Raw genomic sequence first — 16780 nt, forward strand, 5'->3', positions numbered from 1 at the left:
TTTCTTAATTAGCGAAATATTTCCCCAGCAATAATATGTTCGTGCTGCTAATGTGTTCAAGAAACGTTAATGTGTTTTAGACAGAGAGCAAAGGTAACCTTCAGCACAGCCACCCACGCTACAAGGAAAAACATCTACGAGAATAGGGTCCCGAGGGATCAAGGAAACCACTCTCCCAACCTGGGTGTTCTCCATGAGAAAGGACACGAGTCACATCACACCGTATTCAGGCAAACGTCTGCCCAGGTTTGACTGGTGGGTGGGGAGTTGACATGGAAAGTTGACAGGCCGGCATTACCAGAGAGGCACGAGGGCAGAAATCCCAGCCAGATCAGACACCAATTTGCCAGTTGCCACCACCTCCCCATTCGCCAGGTCAGCCAACGTGATTTGGACTCCAAGCCACCTGTTTCCCTCACCAGGATTAACGGGGAAGAAAGTTACAGCGGCTGAGTCCCAAAGGTTTCTTTTTACTCACCTTTTCAGCCTACACATGGCGTGTGTGTGTGTGTGTGTGTGTGTGTGTGTGTGTGTGTGACAGAGGGGAAAGGGAAAGCGAGAGAATATGCACATATGTGTCACATGCTGATGATGACCAATTTATTTGATGTGAAGCGCTCTTTGAATCTCTTCTGGGGACTGTCAATCAAAGCAAAGGATGGGCGGTGGGTGTGGGCGGGCAGGGGCAGGGCTGACACAGCCAAAGCTGCTGGCATGCTGGCTGAAGGCGTCCAGCCCTCCAGGGAGCACAAACCAGGGAGACAAGGGAAAGTCCACGGCAGGCTCTCTGGCACTTTCCTCTTTTCTCACCTCTTCAGGGTTCTCGTTCCCTTTTTCTCCAAGGTCATGAATGACACAAAGAGCTCTAAGTGTCACTGTGTAGAAAGGAGCAGGGAAGAGCGGATGTGGGGGATAAGAACCTGGGTTCACTCACCGTAAAGCAGCTGTTTCCCTATCCACCTGACCATTTCCTGATTATGCATCTTTGCGGATGTCACTTGATACCCCTGTGCCTCAGTTTCCCCGTTTACCAAACGGGGATGATAATATTACCCACCCTAAAGGGCTATTGTGGGGAGCAGATGAGAGTGGGGGCGAAGCCTCCCTGGCTGGCACATATCAAGCACAACACAAACCGAGTTTCGACAGTTCCCACAAAGAACTCGCATTACATTTATAAAAATATAAAGGAAAGGCTAATGGCCTACTTAGTACACCTAATCCATTCTTGACTTAAATCCAAAAGGGCAGCAGGTCCTTAGTGGAGGAGAAAAAAAATTAGTTCATAAGGGGATTTGGTGAGGAATTTCAAGTACCATCAAATCCCCATTCTCCATGTCTGCAGAGCAGAACTCGGATACAAAGCGAAGGTTTTTTAAGATTCCACAATCATGTTGACATTTTCACTTTTCAGAAAGGATGACCTGCTGCTAAAGATAATAGACTTCCTGCCAATAAAAGGAGAGGGCAAGTACCCTGCAAGACCCTCTATTTTACTTTGGAATACAAAGCAGCTTTCCTTGTCTTTCTTTCCTTTTTTCTCAATAGTGGATTTACTTACCTAATGCAGCTTATTCCAGCTAACATTAATACCAGTTTGCACTTCCTAAAAAATGTTACAACCAGGGAGATGGGGACAAAGGAGGTCACTAGCATCTGAGAAGTGTGCTGGGTGATTGCTTATCATCCAGAGGAAATTATGATCGGTAGACAGACAGACAGACAGACAGACGGATGGATGGTATCTGCACACACATACGCATACATCAGCTATATATTATTTGTATTATACATCTGATACTATTTCATTAAGCTTTTATGTTGCCATTTTCGGATTTAATATTTTCAAAAATTGTGTGTACGTATACATACTAGGTTGGTGCAACAGTAATTGTGGTTTAAAAGGTTAAATATAATTGCAAAAATTGCAATTACTTTTGCACCAACCTAATATGTGTGTGTGTATGTGTGTGTGTATTTTTTTTTTAGCAAGTCACCTTGGAAACTGAAACTTAATGGCTTGATGAAATAGCGTCAGACAGCTAAGTGCCGTGAAGACTGACACCACTCTTTACTCCCTAGATTTCACCGTAAACACAGGTACGAAAGGAAATGGCCAGGAGGAAAACTAGTTTCTGGAAACTAACCCATCAGAGTGCAGCTCCCAGCAAGGAAAACACATCTTTTTCTCCACCATTGTTGCTTAAGATTTGGGGGCCACCGCATCTTCACAGTGGCTGTCTTTGTGCCATGAATGCCGTGGGGCACGATGCCCAGATGCCCAACTGCCTTGGACAGGGCTCCGTGTGGATCTCAGGGTGGGGAGGCCGAGGTCTTGAGCCCTCTGCTTTCTGAGGCAGAAGCGCTGGGTCAGAAGGGAGACTGACAGGCAAAGGAAAGGTATCTGAGCTGACCTGAGCTGGCTGGGAGCTAACAGAGCAAAGAAAACAATTGGTTCTGAGATAGTAGGAATACAAGAAACGAACAATCAAATGGAGTGGGACATAGCTGTGAAATCAGTGTGGGGACAAAGGAGGCCGCCCTGGTGTTCAAGGGGGAGCCCCGCCTGGTGAAACGGTGAGACTTAATGGGGCAGAGCAGAAACATTTGCCCGAACACACTTTCTCAGCCTATGTCTCCCGAGACAGCAAGCCCAGGGGACATGCGAAGAATGGCTTGGCTCCTACCGGGAAAACAAATGCCACCCAGCCGAGGTTCTGAGAAGGGGAGAGATGTGGCCGGTGAGAGCTTGGTATTCTTTCAGCTTCAGCTAAAAGCAGAAATGCCTTGCTGAAAGTGAAGGCTTCAGAAGGTGTGACAGTCCAAGGGACAGAGAGATCGTTGCTGACACTCAGAATGTGAAAAAGGACCACAGGGCTGGAAGAGGGAGCAGCCGTGACTCTCACCTCCCATCGGAGCTCTTATTACACAGAAAGAAGAGGGAGGCTGAGGCCACGCGAGTGCGCTGAGAGCAGTCTGTGAGCAGCCCGATGGCGGAGGACCTTCACTGAGCCCAGGCCAAGTTCACAGTTTCACAGGGGTTCTCAAACTTGAGCGTATGAAAATGAATCAATGAATCAATGAATGAATGACAACAAAAACCCGCACTTGGGGAGCTTGAGCAAAATGCTGATTCTTCTGTTTGTTTCGGCAGCACATATACTAAAATTGGAAAGATAAAGAGATTCATATGGCCCCTGTTCAAGGCTCACACCCAGACCGGTGAGGTGTTCCATATTTCTGAAATAGGGAATTGCTAATCAATGGACATAAAATTTCAGTTAAGGAAAATGAAAAAGCTCTAGAGATCTGCTGTGCGACATCGCACCGTCAAAAATAATTACACTTAAAAATTTGCTAAGAGGGTAAATCTCATGTTAAGCATTCGTACCATAATAAAGTTTAAAAAAAGAAAAGAACTATCACCTTGATAACTTTCATAAAAATCATATTTTTAAAAAAAATTTTCAGTGCAGATTCTTGGAACTCACGGTAGATGTAGGCAGGGCTCAGGCATCTGTCCGTGTGACAGGCACTCTGGGTAACATAATTTAGGGGAGGAAGAAGGATCCAGGAAAACACAATGGAAACCCATTAAGAATGGACTCGCAAGCTTGTATGTCTAGCCCAGACCTCTTACAACTGTTTACCGAGAATCTTCACTTGGGGGGGTCTTACCGTCATTTTGTTCACCTTACACCACATGGAACACGTCATCTTTTGCCCAAAACGTGTTCCTCGTCTTACAACCTCTCTTAATATGACAGATTCCATAATCTCCCCCATTTATCGAACCAAACATCGGGGCTAGTGTCAGTGCGGAAAGCCCATGGAAAGTGTCCCGGGAGGACCCAAGGACTCAGGGGAAATCCATGGAGAGACACTGGGTGTGTGAGTACCGAGGGGAGGGGCACGGAGGTGCGCTCTGCACACGGGATAACCTGCAGATGCTTTTGCTCATCTAGTTCCTGAATCCCGTCCAAGGCATGTGAGCAGGACCGGAAAGTCCAACCCAGACAGAGCTGCCTGGCACATTTCCTTGAAGTTTATTAAAGTGTAGCATTTACCCACCGTCAACCACCTGACACGGCAAGTGCTCACCTCCCCACCAGTCTGTCCCACCGTATGCAGTGCAGCCCAGACCTGCAGAGAAGTCAGGTCTTAGCTTAGAGCAGCTTGTAGGACCCCTGTGCAGAGGCAGGCAGCAGGGTGGGCTACAGTGAGCAGTGCGCCTGCTGCCATGGCAACCCATGATCAACCAGGGATGGGAAAGAAGGTGCCCTGTTTAATTGAAACCCAGGCAACGTTTTAACATAAACCCTACAGGAGTTAATGCTGAGTTAGATTTTCTCCTGTCCTCTTTCCCCCCCTTTCTTTTCATGTCACTAAGTGGCTTTTAACCATCCCCTTCGCTCCCTCCAAAACAAATCACCTCCAAAGATGAGACTGTTGATAAACCACTTGAACCGAATCTCCCTCTCCCGCACCACGCCCAAACACAGAACAACTAAAATCCCCACATCTCCCCCTGTCTGTAGCTTATTCACCTCAAAGATTCTTAGGAATGCACCGGCTTCACCATCACCACCTCACTGCGGGCACCCAGGACAAATACGCTCACGCTGAGAACCACCTGGGGATTTTTAAAAGGCAGATCCCCTGGCCCCATCCCAAGAGAGTTGATTTTGGGAAATCAGTAGCAGAGTTTTTAGCATCTGGTTTTTTTCCCCCTAGCACCCCAGGAAATCCTGACGTAAACAGAGTCCACCCTGTGAGAAATGTGGACCAACCGATGTGGGCTTTTCCCATAGATTGGTCCTTTACAGGGCAGGCTGAGCTCAGCTACAGCTGGACATCCAATGGCCTGTCACTCACCAAATAAGCCGTGGGACCATGAAAGGGTTAACAGGACACACACACACACACACACACACACACACACACACACACTCTCACACACACTACTGCAATGGCGAGTTCCCTAACACATGGTTCTGAATATAATGGATTCACATGAAAACACCTCCCAGGGTCATTATCAAGGCATGCCTTCTCCAAGTGGCAAGGTGGAATGGGAAAGCACACATGCTCATACCTCAAAAACATTCACGAATGAACTCAACAGTAATAAAATGAGTCCCCACTCAAAAAATTCCCTTTCTGCCTAACCGCGGAACAGAAATCCTAACCTGCCTCTTAGGTCAGTCTTGGTGATCGTGAACATTTGTTTGTGTTTTCATTTCATTGGCAAATTTACGGAAACGTCAAGTCATGAGTCTCAAAAAAGATGGAAGTTCCTGAAGCTCTAGGACGTGACATGGAAGGACGGCTTGTTGCCGGGCAGAACCTGGGACACACAGGACCTGGCAAATGACGGCAGAAAAGACCTAACTACCATTGTTTTGCAGATTTAAATTTCTACTAGAGATATGTCTGTTTCCAGCAAGATTAAAGATGGAGATAAAACCAAAATCTCCCTCCACAAACACACAGAAATGATGGATGAAATAAACAAACGAAAAGTTTTAAATGCAGAGCTGAACTTGCAACAAAGAAAGGGGACAATTGATGATAAAGCAGCAAAAACCAGAGCCTGAACAACAAAACCAGTTCAGAAGCTGCCTAAGGAATAACAAGGGTCCCAGAACACATCCTGGGTGTTACGACAGGGGGCAAAGATGACGCATTGGACCGCCGAGGCAGGAGGTGAAATTCTATAAATAAGATTCATGAAATTGTGTCCCAATGTGGAAGAGTGGAAGAAAAAAAATCCATCCAGCATCAGAGAGACAAGGGATAATCACATGTTTCTGACTAGTCTTTGGAGGAAAAAAAACTGCCTGAAGAATAAAAACCAGGGACTTTCTTTCACCTTGAGCAGGCCGGAGCGCTGAGTCTCTAGTCTGGGAAAACCCCACCCTGAAAACTACGCCCACACGAAAACCTGTGTGCGCATGTTCCCAGCAGCTGCATTCGTAATGGCCAAAACCTGGAAGCCGCCAGGGTTTCCTTCAGTAGGTGATGGATTGGTGAACTGCGGTCCCTGCAGACAACGGAATATTATTCAGTGTTAAAAAGAAATGAGCTATCAAGCCATGAAAAGACACAGAGGAACCTTAAATGCATATTACTAAGATTCCAACTAGATGACACTGGAAAAGGCACAACTATGGAAACAGTGACAAGATCAGTGGTTGCCAGGAGGAAGGGTAGAGAAGGGGTGAACAGGTAGAGCACAGAGGCTTTTGAGGGTAGTGACACTTTCTGCATGACACTTAATGGTGGCCGCATGTCATTATACATTTGTTTAATCCCACAGAATGTGCAACATGAAGAGTAAACTATAAAATAAACTCTGGACTTTGGGTGACTTATGTATGACGTGTCCGTGTAGGTCCATCCACTGTATCAAAGGCCACTCTGGTGGGGGAATGTTAATAATGGGGGAGGTTAGGAAGGGGTGGGGGCAGGGAGTAGATGGGGAATCTCTGTACCTTCAGATCAATTTTGCTGACAATCTATTAAAAAAAAAACAATAACAATACTAGTGACTTGTAAGGAGATAGCAAAACAAGGTGGAACGAAAATATTAGAAAAAATAACATGGAAGATGTGGAGTAAACCAAGTTCAAGAATTCTAAGGTCCTAAGAAATTGCTAGACAGGAGGGCAGAGATACTGATTAATTTTGCACATCATGAAGTCAAATATACGTGTTAAAAAAATGAAGGCAGCCACAAAAAAAGAAATTGAGTTAAGAACTTCCAAACCGATACAGGTTAAGGAAACAAAGAGGAAGATACAGAAATGTCTATCAACCCAATAAGGCAGAAGAAAAGGGAAGGGCCTGCATGGTAAATAGAACAGCACAAGACATGGAGAAGCACGGTAAGTCTGGGATGACATAGCAGCCTCCACAGTTTGTCACCAAGGTAAACAGCCTCTGGTGTGTTGGACTAAGTGCAAATGCCACACACACACACATTACATGCAAAATGATATCACTGGTAAAGACTACTGAAGATCAGGATATGCCATCCCAAAATATACCATTTTGACATAAGGACGATTCTGGGCTTAAGGCAACTGAGAAACAGCAGACACGGAGAAGCTCCCTAGCCGCTCCCTTTTTCTGCCTAAGAGCAGGGATACATTGTCCTTTGTAAAGGTGACATACATTTTCACTTGTCAAGGTGCCTCCCCTCCCTGTGCCAGAAAGAGAACACCAGAGAGAACCTGAGACTGCATAACCAATCTTACTAAATAACCCTGGCCTACCATTAGCGTCCCCTGTATGTCTGTTTCCTACAATGTGTGGCCCCTACAAGCCCAAAATCTTTTTTTCTTTGTCTCGTCACTCCAACACAATTTATTACCCTTTATTAAAATGGTGCAGAAGCTCTCAACCGTAACCACTTCTTGAGGTTTTCATGTCTTTTCTGTGGAGCCCTCGTGCATGTAAAATTAAAAATAAAATCTGGATGCTTTTCTCGTGTTAATCTGTCTTTTGTCAGTTTAATTCACAGTCTCTAGGCATAGAACATAAGAATAGAGAGGTAAGGGGTTTTTTTCCCCCTCTTCTACACTGTCAAATTATCAAGGAACAAATAATCTCAATCCCATGCTTACTATTCCAGAGAATCAATGGAAAAAGGAACAGGAGGAGGAGGAGGAGGAAGGGGAAGAGAACAGAAACTCCCCATCTCTGGATGAAGCTGGCATAACCTTAATATTTAAACCGGAGAAATAAAACACATGAAAATTTTAGGCCATACTCACTTAACAGCATAGATGAAAACTGAGATGGATAAAAAAGGAACTATCTTTTTATCCATATCAAAAGGTATCTGTCAAAAATCTATAGTAAATATCATACTAATGGTAAAAACATAGAAATGGTCTCTTTAGCATTCATGTAATAGGCAGAATCCTAGAGCTAGCACCCAAGATACTCCCCTCCCCCTCGCATACACATCTTGCATAAATAATCACCTTTGGGCTTTTAGGGAGGACAAACTGCGGGAAGGTAAATACTCGTATGAGGAGGAACTAATGGAAGGTAGGGTTGTTCAGTAAGGTCTGTTCCATGGATTCCTCCGGGGCCTTCTCCGGGCTGCTGAGTCTCTAGTGATGACCAGTGCTCTGCCCTTCCTGGTACCAGGAGGGCCCCTTTTTCAAGGGAAATTGTACGTCCGTTCCTGCATCTGTCGTTTATCAAGCATCTTCAGCTCCAAATCATCAATATGCTGAAGAGGCATATTTTGGGGTGCATTGCTCCAATCCCCTACATTCTCAAATATCAGGGGGCATGTTAAATATGGACCCCTGGGCTCCCTCCCCAAAGAATCGGGTACTCCGAGCCAGTGGCAGATTCCTTTCTTTAAAAAATGGCATTCTTAAAATTGATTTTCTTAAGGCAAAAAGCACATAGACAAGAAAAGAAATTGCTATGGAATCCCACTGCCCTGCTGACACTGAAAAGCATGAAAGTAACACAGACACGTGGTTAGAGATGCAAATAGAAGATAAAGGGTTGAAATGAAAACTAGGGGTCCCCTTTCCAGCCCCAAGTCACCACTGATTCTCATGTATTCTTCCAGGAAAAAAAAATAGTATATTAATACCAGGACATAGTTTTCTTTTTTTTTTTAACCAAAAGAAATGATATTGTTTCCAGTTTTGTAGTTCACTTTTTTTGGCTTAATATAACTTTCTACATCTGCATTTTAAAAACCTACCTTGTTCATTTAAATAAAATGTAGGAAAAGAATCACATGTTCAATCTGTGCTTAAGATTCTAAAGTGTGGGGGGAGGGGGGGCCGGTCAGCAGGCCAACTGACCAATCTGGGCCTGGAAGACAAGTCCATGCCCGTTGACCCCTCTCAGGCTGCGATGTCAATCCCGGCAGAGGCCTTGGAAATGCCCCCACGTCTCCCCAACAAACAGAGCCCCAGCAGAGCTCTGACCATCCTGCATTTAGGCGTGTTTCTATCCAGACTGTTTATTCACCTATAAGGGTCTTGGAATAACTGCTGGGGAAATTATTCCTGCCTTTTTAGCTCTGAAAATGCTATGCCTGGAGGCAATTTGCTCATTTGCAGAGCATCAGGGAGGACCATGCATCCATTTGCAATCTTGGTTCAATGCCAGAGCCAAAGGAGCGGCCAAGAGGGTGGCCGCACCCAGCCCCAGGTGCTGTCCAGATGCAGAGAGACCCGCCTCCCTCCTGCTTTTGGATACACTCTCCTGCAGACTTTTGGCTGACTGCTAAGTTGCTCCAAAGACAATGTTGTTACTGAGTGCCTGAGGCACCATTTCGCAGTCTCACTCATCTTGTAATTGGAAACAGTGTGCCTGCTAATGAGCCTATGATACGCTTCACCTAATTATCTCCAAACATCTTTGGCAGTCCCCCCTCCCTGGCTGCAGCGACGGTGCCCATCCTCAGGGGTCTGCAGGTGGAGAGGGGAAGGCAGGTGGTCCCATCCAGCAGACAGAGTCCTGGAGGTGAAGGGAGCTGGAAGCCGAGACCCACACCCCAAGATTTATTGATCTTCTGGGGTGTGTCCCAAATCTCAGCTCACGCCCCACCCACATCCTGTGAGGGTGCTTTGCCCCCACGCGAGAGAACCTGGGATACAGGCGTGCTCTGCAATGCGCCCCACGAGTGGTCAGGCAACTGGACCAGGCAGGTACCACTCACCAACTCTGCCAGATTCTCAGACTGAACTATTCTCCTGAACCGACGTGGGAGCAACATGGGAGCTGTGGGGAAGTCCTTAGCGGGCTACGGCACAGCCGAGAAAGCAGAGGGCAAGCAGGAGAGGCCTTGGTGAGGAGGCAAAGAAGAATGACTAAACACGCACCATCAGCTTCACACTTCCTAAGTCCAGTGCCCCATGCAGCCCAACTGACCTCAGGGTCCCCTTGGAGCCTGTGTCCTTAAAACACACTCTCTCTTCCGCCAGCCAGTCTGAAGGAGGCTGCCCTCGCTTTCAACCACAAGCTCCTTCCCTGATCAAGACAAAACCGCAGTAATGATAAAGTCTTGACGGCTGATGGTGGAACAACAGCAGGTTGGAAATGACCTCGGAAATGTGTGCCCGAGAAAAGCAAGCTTCTGGGACAGGGGAGTGTGGATGAGAGGCCCGGAGTCCACTCTGCCTCCCCTGCTGGACACGGCCATCTCTCTGCATTCTCTGCCACCCCAGACCCAAGAGGGCCCCTCTTGGAATTCTGTGCCTAAATCCCAGGAAAGCTCAGTCCTTGTCAAGGCTGGATGCTCAGAGGACGACGATCTGGGCATCGACTTGCAAGGCTGTCGTGCAAAGCTCAGGCACCAGGAAAAGGGAAAATCCTGCTCCCTGGTAAACCAAGGTCCTACAAATCTGCTGTTTTGCAGATGAAGGGGCTGATACATAGGAGCCGGAAGTTACGAGTCCAGAGAGAAAACTACTAAAAGCCTGTCTCCCATTGTCACCTTCAAAACCTTGCTTCCAAAGAAACCACCAGGGACGACTCTGTGAGGAAAGAGAGCTGTGAACCAATGAGCAGAAGTGCTCTTGGTCAGGGGAGGACGGTGGTGATGTGGGGTGCCGTCTGTGCTGGCCATACCTCCCAAGGGCCCTGCTCTCTCCACCTCCCCAGGAAAAAGGGCACAGCCAGCGTCTCCCAGCCGACTGTGGACAAAGCAAGTAGGACAAGATTGGAGAGTTTGGGACCCAATCATTTCTAGTTCTTTCCCCTGAAAATATGGCCTAGTTGTTTTATAGCCCCAAAGAAAGCTAAGGTATGTTGTAGTGGCTGCAGATTGAATAAACCAGGGGGAGAGAGGACCTCACAACCAAAAACACCCAGGCAGGTAGGGGACAAACACGGTAAGGGGACAAACGGCAAATCACTGCGGAGAAAGAAAAGCAGGAGACAGGGGCTCTTTTTGGAGAAGGAAAAGCTGGTGCAATTAGACTGGATGCTGGAATAACATTTTGAAGGTGAAGGGTAATCCTGAGGAATGTAATGAAGTGAACTGTATACATTATTTTAAATCCTGTTCGCATTAACTCTGTAAATATCCCACTTAATTCATCATTATTGAATGTGCCAGCCAAGCTGCAGGGTAAAACTACAACCCAAAGTTTAATTACATCCAGGCTGAGTGGAACATTTTTCTTGTCCCCAAGAGCTGCCAAAAGAAAAAAGATGCCGTTTTCATAAAGGCCAGGGTGACAGGTACCTTTCCGAGAACAGCTGCCACGCTCTTGAGGACTTCCTGGGGGGGCAAAGGGATCCGGAAACTCCCTGAATCCAGGATCTCCAGCATATGCCAACGGACTTGCAAAGCGAGACACGGTTTTATGGAAAAGCCATTCAAATCCCGTGCTGCCAAAGGCCACACAATCCATCCACCCTTCGTGGTCCCACCTCACATAGGCACACAGCGCCACGTACGAGCTACACTCACGCGGCTCTCACTGCTTACCCCGTGTGTGTGTGCGCACGCTCATTTAGTAACGACTACCCATCGTGGAGTCAGGGTTTCTTTCCTCGTTTCCTTCGCTTTTCCTTTCAATGCTTACCGGATTAGCACCAGCTTCCATAAGGGTCAAAGTTAAGTCTAAGGGATGCAACTACATCTGCACCCATGTAACTCCTCCTGATGACCAGGAGGTGACACCCTGAGATTTCAGGTGCAAACCTGACTCCCGAAAGCCCTGAAATAATTGTAGTCCCCAGTTACTCTAATGGTAACTGTCGACTGTGAACTGTTTTCCATCAGACCCAGCAAGTCAGAAGGTCAAGTGGGTGAGCACAGAAGCAGTCCATTGCAAGATGGAAGGGGTACGTTCAGGACCGAACATAAGCAGGGCCAGAGGAATTTTCCCTTTTTTTTCTCGAGACCTCACCATGCTCTGCCATGTCCAAAAATGTCCAGGTCACTGGGTGGAAATAGAGGTTGGATTAGGATGGTCAGAAAAGGAATAAAGAGCTGCTGTGGTCCTTATGGGGGGAAGTGGATAGCAGCCAAATGCTTCATACCAGGGGCTCACTTCCTCTGACCGCAAAACCAAAGTCAAGTAGGGAAGAGCCAACGAGCATGTTATTAAGTTCTAAATGTTTGACTCTGCTTGTTAGATTATAGTGCTAGTGGGGCGACAACCACAGAAACTTACAGCCTATAGGGACCCTTTCAATTTCCCTGAGCCCACAGCCATGAAGAAAAGCCCCCAGGCCAGCAACGCCCCCAGCATGTGTAGGTCCTTAGTGATGAGACATGAGCTAAGAGAAAACGCCTAATGTGAGTTAGTATTCCGCTTTATTTCGCTAAAACCTAATTAAGTACCATCTTACCAAGAGATTCAGAAGCAGCAACCCACATGCTTTTAAAGATCATTGTATGCATCTGAGAAAGACACGTAAGTCCCAAGTTCTACTGAGGAAAGTTGGTTTGTGTTAGGGGTGGGCTTTTGAGGGAAAATGCTGCAAAAGGCTTCGAGATCAATCGTTCATGTCTTTCCAATCTAACTACCTCTCTCTTGCCCTCTCTTCTAGGTTTCCTTCCGTCTTCCTTTCCCCCTTAAGCCACTGCTTCGTGACCACCCATCACACTGGGTCTTTGAACAGTAACTCACAAGGCAAAATTATTGGTGGCTTTATAATCGGGCCTATTTCCCTGAATCCTTTGAAGTGTGGGCAATTAGATCCTCAGACCCAATTATCTTCACTCTGGTCAGTGTCACATTAAAATGGGGGAAAAGCGGAAAAAGAGGCCCAAGTCTCTTTTTTGCAGTCAGTCTGTGACACTCCATTGAAACCCATCAATTATTTTTCCCCCCAGTAATTCATGAGGTAATTGGGATGGAAAAAAAAAACTGCAGCTGGGCAAGAGGAAAAAATTGCAGGTAATTTTTGAAGAAAAACATTTCCAGACACCGGACTCGGATGTCCCTATTGGGAGCCCATGAGACACGCTTCAGAGTCACGATGGATTTAGACAGAGCCCTGAGACGAGAGTGCTTATTTCTGGCTCTGTGGTTTGTGGTTGGCTCGTGTTTTCACACCAAGGACAAGTGACTGAACAGGACGTCACCTTTGCAGTGAAGACGGCATGAGGGATCCCTTCCTCTCCAGAACCAGGGCCGCTCGCTGGCAAGAAAGGAAGCTCCGTCACTTACACGGTCAGCTTTCCCGGCCACAGTGGAAAGGGGCTCTTGACGTCACTTCTCTGGGACATTTCGCATATTTCAGGAATGTACACAGGCTTCCCAGCCCCAGGGGCCTTCTTGCTGCTTGAACACGCGAAGCTTGCCCCTGCCTCAGGGCCTGTGTTTCTGCTTTGCCCTCTCCATCTGGTATTCTCGTCCTCCAGATGCCCGGATGGCGTGTCCCTTCCCTCCCGCTGGCCCTTATTCACGGGTCGTCTTTTCAGTGAACAATCTCAACATCCCACTTAAAACGTCAGCAACCCTCCGACTCGCCTTTCCTGTCTTATTTTTCTCCATGGCACTCACTGCTCTCTAGTTCCCACATGGTCTGCCTTTTCACCTTGTCTCCTACTGGTGCTCCCAATACAAACACGAACCCTGCGAAGGCAAGGGGCTTGTCGATTTGTTTCATGTTATATCCTCAGTACCGGACATGTAGATGCTCAGTGAATGTTTACTGAATAAAGTCACAAATGAACAGAAAACCCTGTGCAATTAAACCAGTCTGAGGTATTTCAGCTGCTCCTTTGCACCAGCAGCCTTTAAAAATGAAGGCAGAGTCTTCAACAGAAAATCTTCCAGGGTGAAAAAAAATGAAGTCTCAATGCAAAGGAAAAAAGGGATCATCTCAGGGGATGGCAGGGAGGGTCCAGAAGATGGTTGGGAAATAGGAACACGAGGGTGGCAGGGCGGTCACGTGTGCTTTCCTATCCCTGGAAGAGTGAGACAGACTTCAGCTTCCTGACCTGCTTCTTCCATTGTTTCACGTGGATAAATGACAGGCTGACATGCAGATCTGGATTCTTTCCTACATAGCTCAGGGGGCTACCATGCTGGTCGCCCTTGTTTGACCACAAAAATACTCCTTCAAAGTCCGTGGAGGTAACGACCATTTGAGAGCTGCAGACCCAGACAGGGCAGAGGATAACGAAAGGATAGGTGTCTCTCTTTTTCTCCCCATTTTTAGCGACTCTCATTCCTTTCTCCCTTCTGCATACACCCTCCTGCACTAGTTAATTCTGCATTCCTCCTCTGCAAACAGCGTGAAAGTAATTCCTCCTCTTCTTTAATAATGAATTTGTTCTCAACGTTCTTGGCATCTTAAGTGGTCTGTACCGTTGTGCCTTAAATTCCTATTAGGGAGATAAACTGAGAATGCTGAATGCCAATATCTAAATGGTTCTTCCATCTGTCACGGACAGCATGGTGGTCCTGGGATTACAATAAAAAAAAAAATCCCCTTCCATTCATCAAGAGTTTCTGCTTTGGCCTGGGGTCTGTCAGAGGTTCCTGTTGTCAGTCTGAACCACTGGTGCTGTGGAGCTGACCCTCAGCGGTTCCCGTCTCCAGGAAAGATTCTTGGAAAGATCAGGACTACCTTCTTGTGACAACAACCTAAGAGACTGGAGACTGAAGAGCAGCGTCTGAGACCCAGGAACTCTCGTGAGACCACCTGGCAGGGGCATCATTACTTCTGTTTATACCCTTGGCTCTGCCCAGGTGGCAGCACCGTGACCCTGGCCTCCTAGAAGTCATTGTCTCAAAGAGCAAAGGCAGGACATGTAGAACAGGATTACCCATCAATACATGTGATCTCACACCAACAGGGAGGCCTCCCTTCCCCAGGTGGCTCCCACATCTTGTCACTAAAAAGTGATGTTTAACTTTTGTCTGCGATCACAGATGTCTTTGAGAATTTGATGAAAGGCACCGCCCATCTCCTTAGAAAAATGTACATACACACAAAAATTTCTTGCAAGTCCAAATGGTTATTAATTAACCATGGGTTCTTCACTCCTGTCCTCGGGACAAAGGGTTGCAGAGACAGAAGCTCCAAGATGCTGTATGGAGCTTCTGGCCAGCAAGACCCCCACCCTTACCCCACATCGTGGAGCAAATGCTCAGCTGACTCTGATTCCGGAACTACAAAACCAACATCAAATTTTGAGCAAAGGCAAGTTCACTTCCTACCGTACTTTGGATTTTCCCTTAGACTTGAAAGCTAAATCCAATGAAAAATTAACCCACACATAGAAAGCTTACAGTTTTTCCTACTGGTACTTAGGCTTTTTGATATCAGCTATGACTTAGGCCTAAAGAACTAATACAAGTACGTACGATAAACGACGTGGAAGGGCAGAACAATACATCTTTCAGAAAAGTACTTAAAATATTTTTGAGACATGGTGGCCTTGCGCTGTGGTTACTCTGAACCTCTGCCAGATAAAATGGAAACAAAAAATACTCCAGCGTCTTTTTAAAACATCGTATTTCGTTGCAGCTTTGCTGCCCCTGGAAACCTGTGAGAGAAAGATGACCACCTCCGTTTGGGAAGACATCATAGGAGAGTCTTCGTTCAACTGTTATTTAAACGTGAAGCAAAACATACTCTGCTGAACATTCACACTAATCCACTTCAATAGCAACATGCAGCACCTCTTTCAAAACAAAGGACAAACAAATCTTACCAACAACCAAACACCTCCTCATTCTACAGGATTTAAGGACCGTGAGAGACTCGGACATGAAGTCTAATGAAGCTGAACCTTCTCTGGGAGAGACTGACAAACAGGACAGACAAGCAGCCTGAGGGAATCAGCTGCTCTGACAGCCCGGAGAAACCTATGCTGTCTCAGACAGGCCAGAGAGACTCACCGGACCTCGCAGCCCAAGCTGCGGTCCAGACGGATCAAACGCAGCACCCTCTGAGTGAGGACCCACGTGAGACATGGGCGCTGCTCTGAACTGCAGAAAAGCTCTGTGTTACACGAGGACTACTGAACTACCTGGACTGGGAGACACCTGGACGGCGTTTTATGACTCACCCAGGCATCTCACAGGCACACTTAGGAGGCTTTGGCTGTATTTGCTGATTGCCCGAGATGCTACGTCTGCACAAGGAAGAAAGATGGCCTCGGTGCGCTCACTCCTTGGGTGCCCCTATTCCAGCCACTGTCTGAGGCTGGAGATGGAGGGGTGAACAGAGACCAAGTCACTGCCTTAAAAACACTCGTGCTCTAGTGCATCTGCTGGGAGAGGAGGATGTGGGCAGTTCTCATACAAAATGGCGGCACTGGTGTTGGGTTTGCAGGAGCAAGAGAAAGTCATGCCTGACTCGACCTGCGAAGTCCAAGAAGTCTTAAGATCAGAAGAGAGGCCTGCACCATCTTGAAAGATAAAGGGTTCGCTAGACAGAAGGAACATTTCTTAGCAGCAAGGAAATGGACAAGAATGAGGCGCTCTTTCTGGACCCTCAGGTAGCGCCGTGTATATGAGGAAAACCGAGAGACGATGCAATCAAGAGAGGCAAGAGACAGATAATAAAAGCTTTTCATCTCATGTTAAGGATTTTGGACTTTATCCTACAACTGGGGGAAAAGGTTAAGCCTTAGATAGAAAAAATCACGGCATCAATTCTGCATTTTTGAAAGTTCACATTTGCAGCAGTGTGGTGACGGATTCGAGATAAGCTCTATATCAACTCTCATATCCAGTGGTACATCCCTTGGAGGTTTCAACATGACCAGAATAAAGGCAAATGGGTATTTGTAGGCCTATATTCACTACGAGTCAGTAAG

The 16780-nt window shown here is 46.8% G+C and overlaps 1 protein-coding gene and 1 non-coding gene across 6 annotated transcripts in view; one reads left to right on the forward strand and one right to left on the reverse strand.

Moving 5' to 3' along the window:
- SLC39A11 (solute carrier family 39 member 11) overlaps nucleotides 1-16780 on the reverse strand; it is a 359113-nt gene that overhangs the window by 138954 nt on the left and 203379 nt on the right. The window lies entirely within an intron of this gene.
- On the forward strand, nucleotides 3139-3242 carry LOC141569024 (U6 spliceosomal RNA). The gene has a single exon (XR_012492421.2). It is a non-coding gene; the product is annotated as a U6 spliceosomal RNA (small nuclear RNA).

Source organism: Rhinolophus sinicus, chromosome 12 (genome assembly GCF_057876585.1).
Source record: "Rhinolophus sinicus isolate RSI-liver-muscle chromosome 12, RSI-T2T, whole genome shotgun sequence".
Lineage (NCBI taxonomy): Eukaryota > Metazoa > Chordata > Mammalia > Chiroptera > Rhinolophidae > Rhinolophus > Rhinolophus sinicus.